The following is a 6,832-nucleotide window of genomic DNA, read 5'->3' as shown; positions in this document are numbered from 1 at the left end:
TTGAGCTTCGCATCCCTCTTGTTTCCCATTCTCCATGAACCAAGTGTAGCATGAATCCACTTCGACTCTATTGTTCCTATGCAAAGTGGTTCCTCTGGAGCTCGATGCTAGCTACTTCCTAGAGACCTTGCTGATATGAAAGAAACCCTGACTTCAGGTCGATCCTAGTGGGAACGGCCGGATACTTCCGTGCGGGGCAGACTTGGGAAGACCCAAATCACAAACCCAGTGACATTCCTTACGAGTGCCAAGCAGCACTTTCTAGACTCTCTTCCCGATGGGCTGCTAAGAGTGTCCCACAAGCGAACGAATGGACACGTTACAGTTCTTTGATTTGCAACATTCTACATGTAGAATTTTTCTCCCACTCATGTGTGGCTGATCGAGCAGCCTAACATTGCTTAGTTGTAGGTCCGCAACAAGTTTCTAAAGATTGAAGGAGATGATATTTAGTGATAACCTAATGGCACCACTACCCTATTATCCTCACCTCACAAAGAAGTGGCATCCCTTTCTATACACTTTCTAAAGTATCGGCCCTAACAACCCTCAACTTGACCGTGAAGCTTTTGTTATTTGCATGGGTCTAGAGTTTGGGCCCTACCACCCTAACCTTACAAAGCAACATATTGAAAATCTAGCTAATGTTATGAATCTATCCAAAGGACTTAATAATGTCATGACTTCTTTTATATAGAGTAAAAAGGCCCAAGGAAAAAACCCTACACACCTTGAAACACGTTATTCTTAATCGAGCACCAAATATTAAGAAAGAATCCAAGCTAATTATAGTGTTATAACTTATGTGTTTTCTAAACCTTATGTTGACGATAAAAAATACATTATCTTTTTTAAAAAAAGGGCATGTGTGATATTTAATGTCGTTTCAAGGATCATGTTTTAGAAATCCCTTTTTGAGAAGGCCTCTTTGAAGGGCACTATAATCTTGAAGCACAAAGATATATATATATATATATATATATATATATATATGGGTGATTGACCTAACATTAGGGACTTGCACTCCTCTAATTTATAGCTTATTTTTAACCACATGTCAAGTTATTAACATGCATGTGGTGCAACCCTACTTATAACTTTGTGTTAGTTTGCAAAGTCATGTGAGGAATGTTTCAATCATGATTTTGACATTTTTACTCTATATGAAGCTATGCATTCAAATGAAACCATGAGGGTCCAAAAATAGGTTGCAAATATTTTTTGGAGAAATCATGTACTTTAACTTTGTTCTAAATTTCCATCAACATCAAATATGAGAAGAGGCATATGTTTGGATGTTAGGTACTCTACTTGCCTTGTGAATGTTTGCCATATTAAGCTCTACAATAATCTCCCTAGGAGATCAAAGCCATGCCAACTAAAGCCTTTTATCATGTTAAATTTTTTCTATAAGATTGTTGCTAAATCTCTCACTATGGTGATCATATTTATCCTTGAAATTCTCCACAAGTGCCAATATTGCTTCTTGTAAATCCATGATACGATACTCAACCTTATGGTTTCATTGGAATACACCATGAAAAGTGGTGGAAAATTTGTATTGATCAACATGGATGTCGAGAAATCATATGATAGAACTTGATGGGATTTCTATTGATAGTGATGGCTAATCTTGTTTTTGCCTATGACTTAAAATTTACTAGAATGAACCCTAGCCCATGTGTTCTAGGTCTATCTACCAAGTCAGTGGTGCTCTTCTCAAATGAATCTATGAATGGTTATTAAGTTCATAAATAGATGCACTTTATTAAGTTCATGCCTCTCATGAGACATGCTTCCATCTTGAATACTCTCAAGATCTTAGATTATGTCTTATTTGAAGCATAAATATGTCTACTATTCCTTGGTTGCAAGAGAGAAGGTGATGCACATCCCTTGGTGCTCTCTTTAGTTGGTTGATTGTCTTTACCAATGCTTTTATCAATGTTTATTTATGTACACACATCCCATTGTAAAGTTCTAGCCCTACTTCATATGTTTTTTTAAAAAGGATTTTGACTTCCAATATTGTAATGGCTTGGGGGCTCTTCCACCTCTCTCGAGAGCTTCATGAAGACATGCATGAAGCTTTACATCATGTAGGCATGGATTTTTGTTGGGGTTAAAGGCTGCCTATACCTAGCCTCTTACATTTACTTATGTACAGTACCTACAAACATGTACACTGTAGGTGGCAAGCACCCATCATAAGTCTGTCACTTTATTATTTATTCTTTTAGTGGAAATAGAACAGGGGAAGGTAGGTTACACAATGTGACTATTGGAGTTTCCACATACTAATCTCTCTCTTCTTGCTTGAATCTCCATAGCTCTTGCTCTATCTTGCTTCCACTCATTCTTCCACCTTCCGCTCCACCTTTCAACTGGTATCAAAGCACGCATTCATGGAGCTTTATCAACCACTTGCTTTAGCCTGAGAAGAAGAGCTTCATTTCAAGCTATCATGACAGCCTACCCCTCATCCTTCCAAGGTAAGGTATTTGGGATTTGGACATTTGCTTCAATGATTATTCACCTGCAAGTTGAATATATATATATATGACATATGCACTCCGGAATGTATTTATGATGTACTTGGGCTTTCATGATGCTACGATACTGGTGTCGTAAGCTTTGCTTGCTCACTCTACATTCTAGATTTATTTCCAATGGGAAGCATTGTAAAAAAGCATAAGTCACCTTATTCTAGAGTAGGCTAGGGTTAAGTATAAAAGGTGGAGATGTAACATGTGAGGGATCTTTTTGCCATTTTCAAGCAATACATGCTTTGAGGATCCTTCGTCCCATCAACTAAGAGGGTGAGAGGAAGGATATGGGGTGCATACCATGTCCCACCTTGACATGAGGTGAGGCATCCATATTCTCAGCCTATGGCAATATTACTTCATGCCTAACTACCTTGGTTATGGCTTCCTTGCAAACATGGTGTATTTCTTGTATTTCTTTGCAATTATGGTGTATTTCATGAACTAGCTATATTACATTGGTATCAAAGCATGGTTTTTTATCCATGTGGCAAGTCATTTTCTTGGGGATCTAGTCACAGCATGGTTCTAGGGTAACCGGGAGGCCAAAAAAATTGGTCACAATGTTTACACAGTTTAAACCGTGACTAATGGAAGTGTTCTTCAACAAGTCGAGACCAAGTTGGTGGAATTTGAAGAAGTCTGGAAGGAAAATAGCAGGCTCAATGCCATTTTAGCAAGTCGTGGTCCATTTGGAAGTCATTTTGGAGTCTTCTTGGACAAAAGGATAACCTACAGTGACTAAATGAGGTAAAAGAAGAGTTACTTTTGAGAAGCAGACTTTCTCTCTCCTCTTCTCAAGCTTTTCTTCAAGAATCCATGGCTTCTACTGCTTCAATATTTTATTAATGATCATTATTCCTTGATGAGACACCAGAGCTTGACTCCTTATGCCATGAGCTTTATGTAGAGTAGCCTATTGCTTAGTCTAGGTGATTTTCATATTCCAAGACAAGAGGAGCTATTTGCGGTGATTTCAACCTCTCCTTCTTTACGAAAATTTGTAATATTTTGATGAGGCTATGGCATAACAAGCTTTAGCAATCCTTATTGAAGGTTTTCAGCAAGCTTATATGGTTATCTCACACTGTCCTGATCATTCTTGAGCTTTCCAAACCCTGGCTATGGCAGATTTATGATAGCAGTGAGTTTTCTTTGAAATTTTTATTCTATCAAGCATCCTTGAGCTTCTTCAACACTCATTGAACTGACATTGAAAATTTTTTGCAAGATTAGAGCACTTCTTCTCTTGAATTGAGTCAAAACAGGGCAGCCACTTGATTCTTCATAATTTTTAAACTTTGAAGGATGGAATCATGGGGCTTTTGGTCCTTGATACCTCCTAAGTCTTCTATGCACGGGATTTTGTCAAGAATTGATGGTCTTGCTTTAATATTGCAAGAATAGGGCTTGTTCTTGGCATTGCAAGTGTATGGGCAGCATATACAAGCTTATATGCTTCAATGGAAGAGTTCTCTATCAAGGATTGAAGTCTTCTACCCTTATGGGTGCTCATCATTGATTCTCTTTCAAATTTCCAGCCACATTTGGAGCTACGAGCATCACTTCTATCAAGCTTATGGATATTGAAGCCTTCTTGAAGGAGAAATTGTAGACTATGAGCTACATATTCATCATGGGAATTGCAGTTTGAGTATATTCTTGGCTACATCAAGTAAGAGATCAATAATTTCAAGTATCAAACGGTTATTGGAGCTCCCATAATCATCTACTCCAACAATGAAAGAGGTATTCCTGAATTTTCCTCTTAATCCCTTTAATATCCAATTGCTTAAGCCATCCAATTGTTGAAAAGGGAGAATTAAAAGTAATTCCATTTTAGAATTACCAATTGAATGCATATAGACCTAACTTAGGGCTAAATCATGATATTCTGAATTCTCTTCATCTTGCTCAATAAAAATCAATAGCCAATTGTTACTAATCTCTTCCATTTGTTGGAAACTTTATGCTTAATCCTAACCTTGGTTGCTTGATGTGATTGATTGCAATTTGGTTGAAAGTAAAATCAAGTGGTAAGTGAAATAAAATTTTAAAGTAGTGAGTCACTGCTATAGGTATTCCTTACCTATACCCATTTCATTTTCAGTATTATTCCATTTCCAATTCTTGCATGTCATAAAATAGTAAAATTTTGATTCAGCCATGCATATCATGCTTTGATGGTTAGAATACTAGCTTTGCCATATATACTCCGACCGAGGAAAAAGGTCAAAGCCGAATGAGATAGCAAGACAATAGAGAGGTGACCCTCCCTTGCTATTTAAGACTCTATAGGGATGCACAACCTGGCCCGGAAGGAACTTTGCAGACCTTCCGGAGTTTTAGAGCCCATTTAGATGCCCATCCTATCGTTTTATCCCTCACCACAGGTGGTGGACTATGGAAGACCACGTGGGGAAGAGTGGATGAAGATTTGAAGACTAGTGGTACCAAAAAGGGCAATTTGTGACATCCTTGAACAGATATACATGTCTTTCCAACATGTACCTATCTGTTGCAGGTGTTTCCTAGATACCTACAAATGCTCTACAACCCATCATTTGGTCTATTAGTTTTTTTGGGGGATCTACAAGTACTACAAGACCCATTTTAGGGTGAAACAAGGCTTCTACAAGGTGTTTACAGGTTGCAGGAATTCACAGGATAGGTTCACAATTTCTATTACAATAATTTCTATCATGATTTGATTTGGGAGATTAATAGCTTGATTTGAAGAGGAGATATGAAACTTCAATTTGAATCAAAAACTTCAGTAATCGAACTCCGAGAGAAAAAGTTAATAGTAATTTTTTTGACAAGGGGTCTAGTGGGACTGCACCTAAACAAGCTGACAGGGGTGCACTGTTTGAGCTTATTTCACCCATATACCCTATTGCAAGCTGAGATCTTGCTAAATATGAAGTATCCTTGCTATATAATCTTCCTTTGGATCAAGAAACCATTGGCATTGGTGCAATACTAAGGTATTGACAGTTTACTTCCCTACAATCATCTTTGATATAGCACCTATCCATAATGGCCGAAAATAAAGGAAAAGATCAAGTCATGGAGACTATTCAAGAATACATCAGAGAATATATTGACAATCAAAATAACATTAATGAAGCCCTAAATCATGACCAACAAGATGATGTTGTAAGTGTTGGTAATGCTCATAGTGCACGAGTGGGTAATGATGGAAATCCCTTGTCTCACGAACCTTTTGAAAACTCTATGCTTTCAAGAGAGATGTGTATACTAAACATTGGGATGCATGATCATTATGACCAACTATCCAAATCCTTGGGGAAGGTTGAGAACACATCCAACAAAGTGGATGAAGGACGTCAGCAGGCTGGTCAAGTTTATGGAGAGTGGATTTGAAGATGTAGTAGCAGCTATGAAGGACTTGAAGACTCAAATCACATCTTTCCCACCAAATCTACCCACTTGTCATATTGAAAATACTTTAGTCCAACCCTCCAATATGAAAGAAAAGGGGATTTATCAACCTATAATATCATCTTTTGAGAAAGGAGAGCCATTAACATTGAAGAGTGCTCATTATTAGCCACCAATGCCATCAAAGCATCATGCCCGTCCTCAATTGAATTCAAGATGTGAGGTTACTTATGAAGAAGAGGATGACCTAAGAGAAGAAGAGAATTAAGAGTTTCATAGATGTGATCCCTTCTACAAATCTTTTCCCTCTCAATCTACCATTAAATAAAAAGAATCGGACTTTCATGATAAGAATGGAAGCTTTGATGAAAGAAAATTAAGAAGAGAATTAAGAGTTTCATAGATGTGACCCCTTCTACAAATCTTTTCCTTCTCAATCTACCATTAAATAAAAAGAATTGGACTTTCATGATAAGAATGGAAGCTTTGATGAAAGAAGTTCATTTCATGATATCACCAACAAAGACAAGTCATTTCATGGTCAGCTCATTAATGGACAACATCATTCTTTTGGATTGGGACAACTGAATCATGGTGGTAATAATTCTAGACTAAACTCTTTTTGAAGAGATTCAATGAATAGAGATTCTTGGAGACAATCATTTTTCGGGCAGCACTCCAACAATTTCTAGCCAACTTATAATGAAAGAGAGTACAAAGAAAACATTACCATTTCCAACTTCAAGGGGGATAATGCATCTCCAACGGAGTGGGAAGAATTGGTAAACAAATTAGAGATGTACTTCACACTTTTCCCTCGCCATGATGAAGCCAAGATCTATTTTTTGGCACTCCATCTTGAAGTATACGTGCATACATGG

Source organism: Lygodium microphyllum, chromosome 12 (genome assembly GCF_053477565.2).
Source record: "Lygodium microphyllum isolate KBCC chromosome 12, Lygodium_microphyllum_v1.1.10, whole genome shotgun sequence".
NCBI classification, from domain to species: Eukaryota; Viridiplantae; Streptophyta; class Polypodiopsida; order Schizaeales; family Lygodiaceae; genus Lygodium; species Lygodium microphyllum.
Note: the sequence above shows the minus strand (reverse complement) of the source record.